Below are 18,069 nucleotides of genomic sequence, written 5' to 3' on the forward strand. Positions count from 1 at the left end.
TGAATTAATTATATTTAGTAGATCTAAACAACGCTACAAACTCACTTATTGGACAATATTGCCATTTAATCCCTGCCAGAATTGACCTTTCAAAGTTCAGTGAGGTATTCTTTTCGTCATAAGTAGCTGCACATACAGAGACCAGGAATTTTTCCCTGGAGGAGGTAGGAGACATTCCTGCTGGTGTTGATTTGTCAAAAAATATAGAACGCCCTGTCTTTCCTGGGGAATTATTCTGTGTCTTGTGGTGCAGTGAGCCCAGGTACAGGAGAGGTGGTTGTTTTTCTTTCTATTTTCAACTCTTCTCTCTTGTGGCTGGAACTGCAGCCTGAAGGCAGTTCCTTTGCTCAGGAGTGCTAATCCCTTACTGGCAATTCCAACCCATTAAAGAAGAAATATCCTAATTTACAGGAGGGAAAACCTGTTGCCATCAGAATAATTAATTGCTGAATGGAAAAATATGGAAAATATATTCATTAATAAGGATACCTTCACATATCAGCTACCTTATTTTAGACTATTTGTATTTTCTGGGGTATGGGATATTTATAAATGTAGTTAAAACACATAGAATACAGAATATCAGAACTCATTGGTATGCTGGTTAAAAGCCAAAGTACCACACAGAAAAAGTAGGTTTTGTACATGGGCAAAAAAAAAAAAAAAAGTCTCTCAACTTGTTTTTCTTCTTAGTTATGAAACATTCATCACTAGATATAGAATTTTCTCTGAAGCACATTGTGCAAAATTGTTGGTGATTCCTGAACTCAATTTGTAGTCTATAGGGGTTGGAAAACATTCCTAACAAGAGAGAAATTTAGTTCCATTCAAAGAGAAACAGTGAAAAGGGCTGCTCAAAGTTTAGGTAGCTGTAGTGTTACCCCTTTAGGCATTTCTGTTAATAAAATCATACTCGTGCTGCATTGCTTTCATTGCCAGGGCAGTCTCTCAGCGATGCTGCTCTGCTAAACACTTCTCTCCTCCTTACCAAGGATTTTACTCTTCCTCTTGATTACCCTACTCAGAGCTGTGATGCCAAAGCACATAGCCCAGCTGTGGTCATGCAGAAGTTGTATCATCTCTTTTGATGATCTGTGTCACTGGAAGCGTTTCAGCTGAATTGAGTGAATATTGAAGCAGATTCTAAATACCCAGCAAAGCATCTACCCCACAGCCATTTTAGCTATGTTCATATGGACTGAATGCTCACTAAAGCCTTAGGCAATAACATAAATACTCAGCAAGGAATATGGGCAGATGCACAGGCAATTAGGATCAGTCTTATAAATACATTAATGTAATTTGCAGATTATACCAATTTGTGAGAAATAGAAATACCAGTGAGAAAAAATATGTTAAAATACAACTGGTTCCCAGAGAAAATTACTACTAATAAAGGCCTTGGGAGAAAATACACAGTCTGAAAATGGATCAAGGGCTTAACATAAAAAATAAGTACATATACAAATAGTGAAACAGTTCAGATGGGAAAAGTTCAGATAAAGGGAAAACCCAAGATGCTACCTTGAAAAGAACTGGAGGTAACAGAAAAATCTAGAGTTGACAGTAAAGAGCAAACTAGGCATGACCTTACCTCTGATTTATGTATTATGTGGTACGGCAGTAAAAGAAATGAGAATTACCTTTAGGCTATATAGAGATATGAGGGAGAAGTGAGAGTCCCTCTGTGTGTGTGAAAAAACAGGGCCTATTTCATTATGCTCTGAGCATCCTGTTACCAAAAACACGTTTTCAGGATGTGATCTGAAGAGAGCAAACCAGCAAAAATAGTGAACAGAGAACTGAACATACCAAGCTTGACTGAATCATAATTAAATGAGTATCATAATAATCTGTATTGAAAGGGTTAAGTGCTGAGAAGGAATATGATGAGAAGTAATGACATGAAATTAAAGAAAGAGAAATTAGATGTAATATTATGAATCATTTGAACTGAACAGACTGAGCAATTGTGGGTAAAAGAGAGATTTTGGCCAACGGCACCAGGGAAAACCCTCATTTTTACACATTTTTAATGTCCACAGAACAGAAGGAGTCAGGCTTTTAATGTCTCACTTAAAAAATGCATGCAGATGGTGTTTTTTTCATGCATTTGAAAAATGAATTTCTACATTTTGATTATGTTGTCATTAGCAGTAGCCTTACTCAGTAATTAGGAAGCTGGTTCCTCGCATGTGTGAGAGAGATATATTGAGAAAGGAGGATGTTATCTCTTTGTTTCCACAGGGATATAATTAAATGCAACCAGCAACATCATGAAAACGGTAGAAGAAATTCAAACAATAACTATGTTAACTGGAAATGGCTTATTGTTCAGTGAAAAACAGCTGATCTCCATCAGAAACAGCCACTTTAATTGCCAGTGCTTACTGTGGCCAAGAAAGAAAAGGAAATTCCATAAGAAAAGGGTTTTCCCTTTACTAAATGCAGTTTCTTTCCTAGGTAAGTAACTCTGAATTAACTCCAATTTGGACATAAAGCTCTATGTAACAGAGTATTCCAGGTGAGTTTTTCTTTCATTCCTGGGTTAAACTGTTTAAGACGGGAGAAAGAGCCAGATACCACAAAGTCTGCTGCGTGGCACTGGAGGAGAAGGTAAGAGCAGAGCAGAGGGCTGCAAGAGCCTTTCCTCTCTGGAAAGCAGCTGCTGCTTCAGGAGCGGCATGCTCATTCAGCAGCAACCAAGAGCCAGGCCCGCTTGCTGCCCACTCTTTCTTCCGAACAACATTTTTGGTTCTCAGAAGTGAAAAAAAAAAAACACATAGTAAACACAACCTGAACCCTTTGGTGCTCTTGGAAAGGGAAACAATGGGTTCTTCTCAGTGACAGGTTCATTCCAAGCCACAGGTTGTGCATGTGCAATTTTTGTTATTGTCATTCTCAGCTTTATGCATTTCACAGTAGGTGAGCACTTGTGTCTTTTACAGCCTGTGTTAAATATTTAGTTAGCACTTAATATCTCAAATGTACCAAAGCATGTACAGGGCTCTACCCAGAAAACTTCTGTTCATCCAGGGGAGCTTCCAGCTTGGGAGGCTGGAGCTCCACAGCTCCTGATGTCCTGATGGGACCTCTGTGCAGCCATGAGTATCCAGGCATGCCTGCAGAGACTGCTGCTGTCAACAAGAAATCATCGAAACATGCAATCTGCTGTCTTCACTACCTCTTACAGAATTACTGTGGTCCTTTCTGAACATCCTCATTGCTTTCTTGCTATCTTCCCTTTAATATATGAAATAGCTGCTGACAAGGATCTCTGGACTTCCTACTGTAACCTTTTTACCTCTCAATACACCAAATCCCCTCAGTAGTTTTTTAATCTTTTTCATCAAATTCAAAAACCTGTCTTCACATTGTCTGGGCTATCTGTAATGTGACCCATGCATCTCTATTTTAATTTGCTTGAAAATCCTATTTCGTTCTGGCTTTCTATTATCGTCCTCATCCTCTCACCCTGCTCCTCCCTGCATCTACTTTTTCTACTTTTAGTTTCAGACTTTCTTTCTCATCAAAATCCATTTTTTTTGTACTGATCAGTGGGATCTCTTCCCCTTAAAATCTTTCCTTTAATTGATCCCTTGTGTAGTTAACTGAGATTTTTCTATGCTTTTCCAGTTAAAGCCATTTTTATTGTGGGCTCCTTACAAACCCCATTCTCTGGGGAAAGATCTGGCTTTTCCTCTATTTCTGGGTTTAATACTGGTTTGGCTGCAACTCACTCAGGGGAAGAGGTCTTTGGCAGGCTGAAGTTTGGCCATAGGGAGGAAAAAAGGATCAGACTGTGCCAAAGTATAAACAGAATGGTGGAATTTCCCAGCATTTTTCATGGGCTACTGGTTGGACCAAGAGCTAAATGTCTGAAATAAATCTTACAATACAGTCCACTCACCAAGACCACGTGTATCATCTGGATGCACATCGGCTCCTCTTTTGAAAAGCCTCAAGTAATTGCGCTGCAGAAGAGCTTTGTTTTAGTTTGAACTTCTAACACTGCAGGGTTGGGAAGCAGAAGTCATCTTCTGTAAAATTGGCTGATTGCTCTCCTTCACTGAGGAAATCAATAGTATTTTAAAAGTAAACTGCTCTGAACATAGGTGTTGCAGCATGGAACCTTTTTATTTTTTTTTTCTCAAGTTGCCACAGCAACATAAAATTTTCCTTTCCCCCACATTAGCTTCCCTAAAATACACTTCATAAATTGTCTCTGAAAAAAAAACGCTCGTATCATGCTGACAAATTGTGCTGTTTGCTCTCTTACTATTTGGTCTTCTGAGGAGTTAGGAATATTAGAGCAAAGCTACCTGATGTGCAAAGAATGCAGAATGTACAAATTCGGTCTTAAGTAATGGCATGGAGATGACAAGCTGAAATTGAATTAGTTACTATCTCTAGGCAGGAGAGGGGCCTAGAAAAACCTCCAAATAGTCTGGCACTACTCTGCAGAGTCTAGTGTAACTGGGGTTTAGGCAGCCTGCCCATTTTCTACATTCAGAAGACAATCACTGACCTATTGGATATGTTGTAAGGGGATATGTTTTAAAAGAAGGGTTTCTTTCATGCTTTTCTCTTACACCTTTGCAAGAGTGGTAGCAGCTCCAGCAGGTTTTGAATCAAACATCAAGAGCATATACATTATTCAATGAAAGAAAAAAATCTTTGAAAAGGTCAGGGTAAAGAGGAATTTGTCTTAGCCGTCCTTTGTTGAAGGAGCTATTTCATTTCAAGTAAATGTTAAAATCATTTTAATTTGTGAGAGTTTGGAATAGATTCATAAGAGAAACAGTCCTGATTTGTTGAAAAAAATCACATCTGTAAATAGTTCCATGTTTATTAACACTTTTTTTTTTTTTTCTGGTGCCCCTCATCATGGGGTAAACCTCTAGAGGTGAGAATAATTCTGCACCTTGTCAGCTGATGGGCACAGATTTAGCTGTGATGGCTATACTCCACACAGTTAGGGTTTATCTACAATCACAAATGCCTGTGTACCTCACAAAGGCAATGATTTTTTAATTGTTTAAGTGGGAGCATGGACTGTGCTGATGGTTGGGCCTCAGTGAACATTTCTGCACACCTCTTTTTGCTAAGGACATTCTTCATAGAATCACAGAATCACAGAATATCCCATAAGGGGGATATCCCATAAGGGACCCATAAGGATCATCAAGTCCAACTCCTGGCACCGCACAGGTCTGCCCAAAAGTTTAGACCATGTGACTAAGTGCACAGTCCAATCTCTTCTTAAATTCAGACAGGCTTGGTGCAGTGACTGCTTCCCTGGGGAGCCTGTTCCAGTGTGCTACCACCCTCTCGGTGAAGAACCTCTTCCTGATGTCCAGCCTAAACTTCCCCTGCCTCAGCTTGACACCGTTCCCGCGGGTCCTGTCACTGGTGATAACGGAGAATAGGTCACCTGCCTCTCCACTCCCCCTCACGAGGAAGTTGTAGACTGCGATGAGGTCCCCCCCCAACCTCCTCTTCTCCAAGCTGAACGGGCCCAGCGACCTCAGCTGCTCCTCATATGTCTTCCCCTCTAGGCCCTTCACCATCTTTGTCACCCTCCTCTGGACACCCTCCAGCAGTTTCATGTCCTTTTTGTACTGAGGTGCCCAGAACTGCACACAGTACTCGAGGTGAGGCCACACCAGCGCAGAGTAGAGTGGGACAATCACTTCCCTCGACCGACTAGCGATGCTGTGCTTGATGCATCCCAGGATACAGTTGGCCCTCCTGGCTGCCAGGGCACACTGCTGTGTTCATGTTTTAAGAGGTTAGGTGAGAATGCCAGGGTGAATAGACGGAAAGGTGGGAAGGGACCAAGGGAAGGTTTTGTGAAAGCAACAATTTTCATCTGTGAGAAGCTCATAGCAGCTTGTGTCTGTTTTTGAACTACAGAAGTTGTAAATAAAGACTAGCTTTGCCTTGAAAAAAGGTAGATATGCTGACTTGGAACAATAACAAAATCCCCAAAACACACCAAATCACCTGTATAAAAAACTTGGCAAGTAAAACTGACCTTCCCCGCTACTGCCGTCATTTCTGCTTACCTTCTAACCATGTTGTACATTAGTATCTTTAGAAATCTTAAGGGCAGGGGAGGAAAGGTTGATTTTGTTCTCTCTGGTGATAAATAGAACACTTAATAGATGACAAATTAGGGAATATTGAATCTCTGGAGGCCTAATCAAATGTGAATCAAGTCAGACCCCAGTGAGCATGGGATAAAATGCCAGCTGGTGTATTGCCTTTCCATGCCAGCTCGTATTTCATCCTTTAATGGATTGTTATCAGTTTTAATATAGCTAATACTTGCATTAAAAAAAAAAAAAAGCAGCAACCTCAAACCACAGGTGTAAGTTTAATAAATGCTGTTCCTTGTGGAAAAGTACTATAATATTGAGTAGAAGTGGAACTGATAGACATTTAGCTATCCTAAAGAACTGAAGAGACAATTACAACACCAGTCTGGCACCTGAGTTTCTGTGGAAAGTTTATGCCTGTGCCATAATGAGTCAATTTTGATCCAACATGGAAGCACGAGTCTGTAGTCTGGATGGAGAAATTCTATTAAGCAACTATTTTCTATTTTTTTTCTCCAAGGGAAATAAATTTCAAGAGATTTAGGATTTTCATATATTCTTACTATATCATTTTGGCTTACTTAATGCTATAGAAAAATTGGTATGATGTTGGGTAATACGTCTTCTGTAAAAACCCTAAATACATGGGCAGGCACTAGCATATATGCATGCCCAATCTTTCAGTATAACACTCACCTAACTCCTTTTCCTTTGGTATTTTGTTGTGATGTATGAAAACGATTGTGCTACGTGTGCAACATTTGTAAAGGAAATAAAAGCTATCATTTATTGTAAAAGCAGCTAAACAGTCCTGTGGAAATAAAAGCACGTATTGTGCCAGTTTCAAGAACAATAGAAATGAAGAAAGTTTTTCTTTAAAATCTGTTATAAAAACCAGTATTAAACCTTAGTGAGACATTTTCCTCATTCCTTTCATCACAAACTGAGTTATAATTTGCTTCTCTAAGTATGAGATTTTTGATGAAACCATTCCAGCTTTTCTTTTCTACACCACGGTAAATTATTTCAGAACTGATTCTTTATATGGAACTGTACAGTTGTCTGCTCTGTTCTAAAAGTATTCTAAATCTGAGGTACCACTTTTATATCCCCTGAAGCCATCTCTAAGCCACATAGAACTTCATAGAAGTTAATATGTTTGACCTATAATTTCAGGAGTCAAGAGGGGAAAATGAGTATCATTAGGAAGTCTTGAAAAATGCATATTTCATTTCAGAACAATGAAAGCATTTTTATTGTTTTGGAGCTGTTTAGAAAGGGAAAGAATTATGAATACGTTTTAATGATTTTTGGGACCTTTTCATTTTTTCCAGCATTTAAAAATGTTTTATTCTGTTAATAAGAAATAAATTATCAAATGCACTTATAAAAAGGTTTTACACGACTACTCATTCACATAGATCCCTTACTCTTCCATCTGAAGGAGGGCTTATTTAGAGGGCTCTGTTGCTTATTTCTTACTTGCTAATAATGTGATTTGCATTGTTCACCACAAACAGGATGCAATCCTGGCACCTTTCAAGTCAGTATCAGAAAATCTCACTGACACATCTAAGTGGCATAAACAGAAAAGCTAGTATAAGTGGCAAAGCTATTCCTCACTGAAGGTCAAATCAAAAGAATTATTTTTACATCTATTAGAAGTACAGAATGTGAATAATGTCTCCCTTCAAGGATCACCTGGTGCTTTGGCAATCATTGATTTATTATTTTTCACAAGCTCATATAGCTCACTGCCTGCAATTCTTCTGGCCAACACCACAAAAGGCATACTTCTCACAGACGCACTCTTCAAAAAGGTGAAATTAAATATATTGAACTCAAAAAGACAATGCTACATAAAACATCAATGTTGCTACAAAATGATGGTCTCAAAATAACAGCATAATTTTAAATTCTAGGAAAATAGTTTCTGACTTTCCTTCATGTGTGTGTCCATAGGACAAATACATTAACTTTGGACAGTGCAGCATGTGGGGCTTCACAGGCATTTTGAAAGTATGGCTTGACATCCTGACGTGCCTTTTGGCAAGCATCTTGAGAGGGAAGCTAAAAAAAGAAATGGAGTAGGTTGTCTAAGTCATTTCTGGCTTATTACAATGTTCTTTAAAATGATATTAAAGTGATGCAATGATACAGTATTGTATAAGTATAGTTTCTTGTTCTCTGATGTCATCTTAAAATTTCTTAGGGGAAAAAAAAAGAGTGTGAATGAGATAGCGAGACAGCGCCAGAGCACCATGTGTTTTTACAACACAGCATCCATTATACATGAGTAAAATAGCAGTCGCTCAGCTGCAATCATGGTAGGCATGAGTGCTTCTCTTATAAACTCATATTTCATTTATTCATTTAATTTTTCATTCCACGACCCTGAGCCTCCTCACATTTCTGTGCAAGTATAACCATGCACCTGAACGGTTACGGTGACTTTAGATAGGATTATGCACATGAAGAAATTTAAGCATGAGGACAGAGTGTTTACAGGAATGAGGCCAAAAACTGTAGATAGTTGAGCTGGGAAAGTTGGCAGCAGTAGAGTAATGTAAACATTTAAATGCAGAAACAGAAATGCAGAGTACAACATTCCTTTCTATAACCCTTTGGCAATTCCTGACTTCCTTTCCCTTTTTCATGCTGCAAACTAAATACTGGATGAAAGTTTTGGTCCTGATTCATGGATAGGGGGAAAAATACTGCCATTGCTTGCAAAGACACTTTGATGCATTCTTGTCTTTTTTCTCCAGATAAATTGTGTATTTATTCATAAAAATACTTTTTTCTATGCAAGTAAGTTTAACTAGTTCATGTATTAGAAGACTGAGGGTTAACCTGTTGTTTCACATTCCTTATCTCTCACGATCAATCAAAAAGTACATTAAAAAACACACAAGGAGCCCAGCATCTCAAACTGTACAACTCACCTTGCCACCAGCCAATTGTAGATGGATGCTACGTGCCACTGCGTTCACTTGGCCTCCCCTGTGTTCATTTGCATTAACAAGTAATAACGATGTTAAGCCTAACTTGGCAAGACTGTCCTTTCAACAATTTATGGGATAACTGTTTATTAAAAGAGAGATGGACTATTTTGTGTTACTATTAAATCTTGAAGCCTCCAACACTGTCAGGCAAACAACAGATGCTCAGTGAGCAGCATTTGGTAAGTTGGGACTTTCTCTGTTGCACTGGATTTCGGCTTTTGCCCATCCTGGTACAGTGGGAACCTCTGAAAGTACCAGAGTCCTACATTGTTACAGTCAACTTAATTGCTGGAACATGTGTTTGGTTTCAGATCAATTGTTATCAGGAGTAAGTGTCACGAGAAAATTGATATACATGACAATTTATTTCCTCAGACATCTGTAAAATGCTACACGCTTTGCAGATTGAGATGTAACATTTGGCTCACATTAGTACTGGAAAGCCAAGGTGTAACAAGCATTGGTTCAGTTGTTCAATAATAATTTTTTCCATGCAATGAATCCTCCTTATCTTTCATTAACTGCCAATCAGGCCCTCCAGCTGCCATGTGCCAAAATATATTCTTGGTTATTAGCATTAACGCTACTGTTAAAACTCAGGCTGAGACACGAAGGAAAGTGTTCTTTCCCAGAAAAAATACATTTTTGCTTCTGCCTGCTGGAAAAAACATTTGAGAAAGTGTACTTATATTTCTAAGATATGTGAAGTGCTGTGAGAGTGATCAGACTAAAGCTCAATAAGCAAAAGGCTGCTATGCACAATACAATGCATTATGAAGTGCTAATGCTTATTCTATAGAAAGAGACGATAGTTTGGCACATAGTGTATATCTTACAATCTGGCCAATACTACAGCAGAAGTGCTTATTTAACATAATTTGATAGGACTTAGTGTGAAGGAAAGGTTTACTGTGCAATTATTTTCTGATAGGGTTCAAGTGGTTTTAACTTTCACAAACTGCTTCCTTTACTGGTGAAAAAAAAGGAGGCTGGAGACAAAGAACAAGCAACAGATCATGTAAGAAGACATTTCTATCTCCCCTGCCTCCTGTTTGCTGCGGGTGCTTCCCTCTCCCCGTATCAGACATGCACATTAGCATCAGTGCGTAGGAAGTTAGGCACGTCGCAGTGATTTGATCTGAAGTGTTGAGTACTACAGCTCGGGATACACGCTAGATCGAGGCCCCAGCAGGAGTGAGACGTGGCTGAAACTGGAGATGTTTGACCTCCATCACCCCTTGGAGGGGGGACGCCACGCTGTACTCACAAGCTTGAAGCAGTGGGACTGTGAGAGGTGTTTGGAGGCGGCCTGATATCTGCTCCACACTGAAGCGGTGCCCGGCCCCAGCCCCACAACCAGCCTCCAGCTGCCTCGCTCCTGGCTGGCTGGCGTGGTCCTGCTGATCCCTTGCTCCCTGCCTCCAGTTTTCACTCCCTGACCTACTCTGAAAACAAGCTGTAAAGGGCTGCTGAAGCTAGGACGGTGCTTCTTCTGTGTGAGAGGCAGGAAAGGTTAAGACTCAACCCTCAACCCTGCGGAAGAGCCCATGAAACATCACTTTAAGTAAAGCATGGGGTAACCTAACCGTTCACATGCAAAATGAAAGTAGGGCTGAGATAGTCTTTTCTTTTGGTCAATTCTGTTTCCCCAAGGTATAATAATTAGAACTGGCATTTCTGTGACTATGTGGGAGGAAACTGATAAATTTCTTGGAACAGGAAGTTCTGATTTATTGTCATATTGCATTAACCAAGTCCATTTTTTGAAACACAGAAAGAGGGGTGCAATTACTCCGGGTGTAAAAAAAAATGAGGTGGTGGTGGTGGTAGTAGTAGATGTTTTTGTTATGAATTTCTCTGACAGTTCTGTTTTCTGTTGTGAGTACTGAGTTGAGAAGAGGAAGGGCAGAGAGGGGAGAAACTTACATGTGAGTGTCCCTTATAAATCTCAAATAGTTGTCTTTATGTTGATTTCCGTGTTTAACAAACTGCCTCATTCATCAGAGCTCTGCAGTGAGAATAAGAGGGAAAAATCATTTAACAAACACAAGGGAGGATCAGAATCAATGATAACACGCAAGAAGAAAATGATTGCCGGCTGCTTTTATGTCTGAAGTTTCTAGCTTCCTTTGACTTTGGGAAATTTGGACCAAAATCCCATAGTTTGAATGTTGTGTGCTATTTCACGGAGCTTCTGAACCTCCTTTGCTTCCTGTATGCCAGGACTTTAAAAACTGGGAAGGATGGCGAGATGCAACATTTTAGAAAAGCTTGGAAAGATTTTCAATCTGCCTTTATAGGCTTGTTCTGAATGAGTTATTTCCACAACGTGGCTCTTTGAGCAGAGCAGAGCATAAATAGCACTGTCTTGTGCATCAGTAGTCACTTTAAATGCCAAGACCAAAGTTCAACTTCTCAGGGTCTTTACTGGGCAGCTGATTACATCATTAAAATGCTCAATGTGAAACAGGAACATGTTTTTCCTTCTACACCAGGGACGCAGCTGATTGAGAACATTGCTATAGATCATCAAATGCGTTTAGTTTGTTATGAGTTTTAGTAGGTAAATAAGGAGGAAATTCAAAATTACAGCTTTCTGAAATGTGAAGCTTCATTTGAAGCTTCAGATGGGATTAATGCTGCCAAACATCTACAATATAGATTCATCATCTGAGCTAACCTCCCTTGTATCTCAATTCTATTCATCAAATATTAGCTAATAGTCAGGACTGTAATTTTAAGTATGAGCAAATATTACAAACAAGGATAAATTAAGCAGTGCTAAAATTTCAAACAGATTCACTGAAAAGACCAGGTGGAGCTGGTTCTGAATGAAATAGTTTATTATTTTTAAAAATGGGAAGTAAATTTCACAAAGATGTCCCAAGTGGTGTGTATGTTTTTGCCAGGGTTTTGTTGTATGACAATGTTAACTTCATGTAAAAAAAATCCCAATTTTCTGCATTGACTCACAAGGGTGAAACAATAAATGCACACTCAAGCTATGTTATAAAGCAAATCCACTTCCCTAGAGTGGAAAAACTCAAATGTATTTTTAGCTGCTTATATATTTTCAGAAAATTTGGAGATTTAAAAACAAAAAGCCACCATGAAACCTCCATAGAGCCTAGTTTGACTTCACTGGGTAAATGAAAGCAGAATAGGTGACTCACTTGCTCATTTCCCCTTTATATCTGATTATTTTTAAGCATCTTGCATTGTCGTCACCCACGGGTGTTGCTCTTGAAGATGGGACTGCTTGGCTTTGGGCAGGTCTTGGAGCTGAGAGGCTGCTGGGGCAAGGGGCATCCGTTCTATTGAATCACTGTGGCATATAGCATGGGACCAGACAGGTCTTGTCTTCTTGTGACACTGACGCCAATGGAAAATGCTGAGCAGTCCCTCGATCACCCCTCATGGTGGAGTTTCCATGCGCTGCAGACAGTGGAGTGGGAAGCAGGCAATGCATCCATACACAGGATTGCTCCCATACGTTAAGGCACACTTGTTGGGGCTCTTTGTGTCAGGGACTTATTTGTTATGCTTCTGTCTTAAGAATTTATAGAGGGCTGCAATTATAAGATGATTGAGCACTTCACAAGCTTTGTTTGTCATAAAACCTGTCTAGCAGATGACAAATGGAGGAACAGTGAGTTAAGGCTGAGATCACAGTGGGCTGTGGCAAGTGAGGCGATAGACAGTGCCTGATCTGGACATTAAGGCACCATTTTAGCCTTCTTCTCAGGTTTTACCCTCTCCCTGGAGCCCAACCTCTTGTCTTTTAAGAGCTTCTGTAATATACAGAGAATAATGCCAAAAATAATAAATGTTTGGAGCTGTACTATTATTAAAAAAGGAATGTGTGCACTGCCAAATGATACGTAAAGACTGTCTTTTCTCTGTACATAACTGCATGCGCGTGTGTTTCTTGTACAAAAAGGGAAATAAATTTTCTCTGCCAATCCTCCTTGCCATTATGCTCTGTGTGAAATACAAAAGCCCATTTATATGTCTGTTAACTCACACACTGTCTTTAGGGAAAGACTATACTATGCAGTATAGAAAAAGGTACCCCAGGGAATCTTATAATGAATAATGATAATAAATAAATACCGGTAAATCAATGACAATGCAGGCAGATAAACATGATATAATTCACAATGTAGCATCTGAAATTAATATCGCATAGATTATTCAGTGATTAGTTGTGAAAAGCATACAGATTTTTGAAGTGTCACTTGTGTTGTGGATTAGTTGAGAACAGGAAAAATTTGCTGAATTTGTCAGGCACTCTCAACACAACTAATAATTCAGTCACCTCCAGCTGTAAGATGTCCTAGAAGCTGTAATAGAAATCAAAAGCTTCAGTTTTATTTAAGGAGTCACAAAATGGAGTGTTTGGGAAAGCAACTGTGAGTTTGCAAAGGATCAGGCAGTGCCAGTTTATAGATCCATCATTTGGGATGAATATATGTAATATGGCTGTTAAGTATCCTTGTCTCATTGAGAGGTTTGGTCAGAAGTGATTCCACACTGCAGAGGCTGAAGTTCAGATTAACACCAATTTCAAGCAATATTAAACATATATACCCCAAGACATGGTAAGGGAAAAGGGTAAGAGAAAGCTTTATGTGGTATAATGGGAATACACAGCCATGCTTAACACACTTTGCTTATAATGTTGACAGCCTTGGTGAAAGTGAGGAATCTTAATAAATGGGGATTTGCATAGACCTTAAGGGCCAAATTCTGCAGCCATTTAGGTTATTTCATATTCATCAAATTCAATGCAGGGTTTTTAGGGTAATTGAAAGAAGACTTGGCCGTAGGTATTTAAACTGTGATACAAAGGATATTAGGTGAGAACTATGGATAATTTTTTCTCCTTAATTCCCAAAGCAATGAAGTTTTGTATTATAAAAGCCAGCCTCAGTTCTCGGGATGTGCTACTGAACAGTAACATATTGGATAGTATATGTTAAATATTTCAAGTATTTTAAAATCCATGTATTTTATAGAATCATAGAATCATAGAATGGTTTGGGTTGGAAGGGACCCTAAAGGCCATCTAGTTCCAACACCCCTGCCATGGGCAGGGATGCCACCCACTAGATCAGGTTGCCCAGGGCCTTGTCCAACCTGGTCTTGAGCACCTCCAGGGATGGGGCATCCACAGCCTGTTTCTAATCTTGTCCAACCAAAACCAGAGAACACTTAAATACAAAAGAACTTAAATATGAAACTTTTTTTCTCCATAAGGTCCTGAAATAAGTGACTAAATTGTTTTACAAGGATTTTTTTTTTTTTTTAATTTTTGATGGGGTGGGGGTGGGGGTTCAGAGAACCACTGTCCTTTCCTTTGGGAACCATATCCTAGATACATGACAAACTCAAATCATATCTGATCTGTTTTGTGAAAAATGGCTTTTGGAGTTATGGGAGGAGGGATAAATAGTGGCATAAACTTGAAAATGGCATGTCTTCATAAATACTTCGAAATATTAATTGGGTTTGTATGATTAGTTTTTTTACAGCTCATTTGAGCAGGGTATCTGTTGAAGTGCGCATCAGCAATAAAATCTTCAATACTATTTGAACGTCCTGCCACCTGATACAAAATCATTACAAATTAATAAAGGAGTTGGATACAAACTCTGAAGGGAATAAAATCAGTTATATTATTTTGCAGTTCTACAAATTTATGTAAGGAGCTTGAAGGACTTACCAACAATAACTAGCTTTCACTGTATTGTTAGTACACCTACTAGTCCTATTTACAGGTGTAAACACAGACAAAGGGAATAAATAACCAGTTCTTCTCTTTTTCTATCATTTTCATAGGCTGGGAAGAAAGCAAAGAAGGCAATTTGGTTTCCAGCACTCATTGGTTTGATTTTTATCTGGGCCAAAGACAAAGATGAACCAATTCCCCTAAGGGCAGCACCATCCAGCTCTGCAGCTGAAGATGGCACGGCCAAACTGAACATATACAGTTATGGTCTGTTTTACAATTTCAGTCCTCCTCTTAACGGCACCATTCCCTCTGATGTTATGCTGTACACTTGTTATGATTCCCTAATATAGCTTATACACACAGCAGCCCTTAACAATTTGCCTGAGGTCAGTCAACAAGTCAATTGAAGAGGTGGAAAAATCAGTGGTTTGATTTCCTCTCCCCTTCTTCCACCAACTATCAAACTATCATAAAACAGACTGTTTCAGGCATTTTGCGGGGGAAGGGGAACATGACAGCTTCCTTTTCAGACATCAGAAAATACTTTAAAGAATTGGTTTCTCTAGCAACAGGAACAGGAGAAAAAAGCAGCTCATAAGTTTTTTCCCACCTACTCATTTTTTTTTAATGTGGTAAAGCAGATGGCTTGGATAAAGCAGGTACTACAGATTCTGATTTATTGACTGTAGACAGAAATATAAATACAGAAGTGTGTGCACTCTGCTATGCTCTGTGTCATAGTAAGACTTAATGACTTCAGAGTTCATACTTCTTTTAAGTTCTATGCATCTATATCGACAAACACCATTATTTATTGCTGGGAAACAGTGATGGCAGAGCTTGTGTGGGGAAACCAAAATCTGGGCAGCAAATACTTCTCATATCCTCTGCTTTTCCTGATGGCAATGCTGGCTCTGGGAAGCCCCAATTTACAACTTTGACCGTCATGCAGTTTATTGACCTGGCCAAATACTTTCTATTAAGGTGTTGTAAATTGGTCAGTACTGCAGATATATAATGTCAGAGGAAGCAACCTTTGCCTTTGCCATCAAAATTAAAAATGTCTGAGTGATCTCTACTCAGGGATGATAGGTAGGAGATTATTCTTTTTATGACTGTACTTGGCCCATGGCTAAAACAGGGAAGTAATCCCTATATTTCTTTCTGTCACAACTTTGAATGTCACATGAACAGAAAACAAAAAAGTTCTCTTTAATAAAATGCTGAGGACAAAAAGACCCTTTTCTGCTGAGGTTACTGATAGTGGTACAGAATATAGAATAGTCTTGTTTGTGCTACAGTAACTCAGCTGGTGCTTCCAGGTTGCAAGAATAACCGTAGCCTTATATGCTTTAATTTGATTCCTTTTTTGCGGCTCGAGTCACTTGGTATGTTGGAGAGCACATACAGAAAATCAATTGGGAGAAGTGTTGATATTGGGATCTGTTGGTTTTCAAGATTCGGTTTCCATCACTTATGGTTTGTATATTTGCAAGCCAAATAATGCCAACACCTTTATCAGGCAATTTTTGATAACAGCAGTGTCACCAGCCTCTTTGCAGCAGACCTACTGGGAGAACAGTAAGGGTGAGGAGGAGGACATACAGGAATATAAAGTTATTTTTCTGGCTCAGTTTCAGTTGGTGCAGTACCACTTTCAGGTTTTCCAGACTTCAACTTGCTTGTTATGAGACGACTATGCTGCAGATGCTGGACATGGTCATGGCTGGTGAACTTCAGATTGACAACAGACACTTTCTCAGGAAGCTACATAAAACTCCAGCAGATCTACTGGGTCAGCATTTCAGCCTATCCCACACCAGTCACAAGTGTGTGGGCACTTGCCAGTGTCCAAATCACAAGAACAAAAGTGATCACTTAGCAACTACTTCAGTGTGAATAGACGGGTTATTTGGCCTGTTGAGGTAGACGCAAATTTTCAACATTTTGCTGTGTTCAAAAGGCTATTGAGGAGTCAGCATGCATGGAGTTTTTGCTCTTGCCCTTGGCCAGGCAGTGCAGCCCATGCCCACAGGCCCTTTCCAGAAAAAACATTTTTCTGGAAGAAAAGACATAAAACTATTAGAGAGTGTCCAAAGGAAGACTATGAAGGTGGTGAAGGGTCTAGAGGACAAGACATATGAGCAGCAGCTGAGGCCCCTGGGTTTGTTCAGCCCAGAGCAGAGCAGGCCGAGGGGAGGCCTCATGGCGGCCTGCAGCTCCCTCACGAGGGGAGCGGAGGGGCAGGCGCTGAGCTCTGCTCCCTGGGGACAGCGACAGGACCCGAGGGAACGGCATGGGGCTGGGACAGGGGAGGGTCAGGCTGGGGGTTAGGGAAAGGGTCTGCACCCAGAGGGTGGTCGGGCACTGGGACAGGCTCCCCGAGGAAGTGGGCATGGCACCGAGCCTGACAGAGTTCAAGGAGAGTTTGGACAGTGCTCTCAGACACATGGTCTCATTTTTGGGTGGTCCTGTCTGGAGCCGGGAATTGGACTCAATGATCCTTGTGGATTCCTTCCAACTCAGGATATTCTATGATTCTATGATCAAAGATAATTTAATGAAATATTTTCATGCAATCATTTAAGCATATGATCCGTCTATTCATGGAGCATATTTTACTTTTCAGTCTCAATACAATTTCCCTGATGAATTTTAAGGGCAGAGGCAATATCTCACATGGTATTATTTCTTATTGAAAAATACTGAAGCTTAAGAAACATGGAAGACTTTTTTTGAAGTTCTGAAGTCCCGAAGTCTTTCACCATGTCAGGCTTGTCTTGGAAAACTTCTGTAAATTATATTCCCACTGGGTAAAGCCATACCTTTTGTAGAAGTTCAAGCTCACTGAAGACAGGAGCAGCGAATATGAGTTAGAAGTAAAACTAAGGCTAAAGGAAAGCTGAGACAACAATGAAATAATCTAAAATGATAATTTCAAGCTCTTGTGCTATTTTTCATGCCCTGTAGAGTATTTTATTAAAAATGCATATAATGTTCTCACTTAAAACTTTCAATTATATATTTTTTAAAAATTAAGTCTAATTATCTTTTAGAAAGCTTGAAATCTGTAATATCAGGACAGCAACTTAGTTGGAGCAAGAATGTGTGAAGAGGGGGTCTCAGAAACCATTTCTGATTTCCGGTGGAAGGAGCTGTGCCTGAGACACTGGAGACAGACTGGCACAAGTGAAGTTGTTTCTCCAAACTAGTGAGGATGGGACTAGTG

At 39.7% G+C, this 18,069-nt stretch overlaps 1 long non-coding RNA gene across 1 annotated transcript in view; it reads left to right on the top strand.

The window, feature by feature from the left end:
• The window catches only part of LOC308188287, a 102,559-nt gene extending 97,077 nt beyond the window's left edge, over positions 1-5,482 (top strand). The window contains exon 5 of the long non-coding RNA XR_013945354.1: positions 2,248-5,482. This is a non-coding gene — a long non-coding RNA (uncharacterized lncRNA). The remainder of the gene's footprint in view (positions 1-2,247) is intronic.
• The last annotated feature ends 12,587 nt before the right edge of the window (positions 5,483-18,069 follow it).

This window comes from Anser brachyrhynchus (assembly GCF_964034855.1).
Source record: "Anser brachyrhynchus genome assembly, chromosome: 1".
NCBI classification, from domain to species: Eukaryota; Metazoa; Chordata; class Aves; order Anseriformes; family Anatidae; genus Anser; species Anser brachyrhynchus.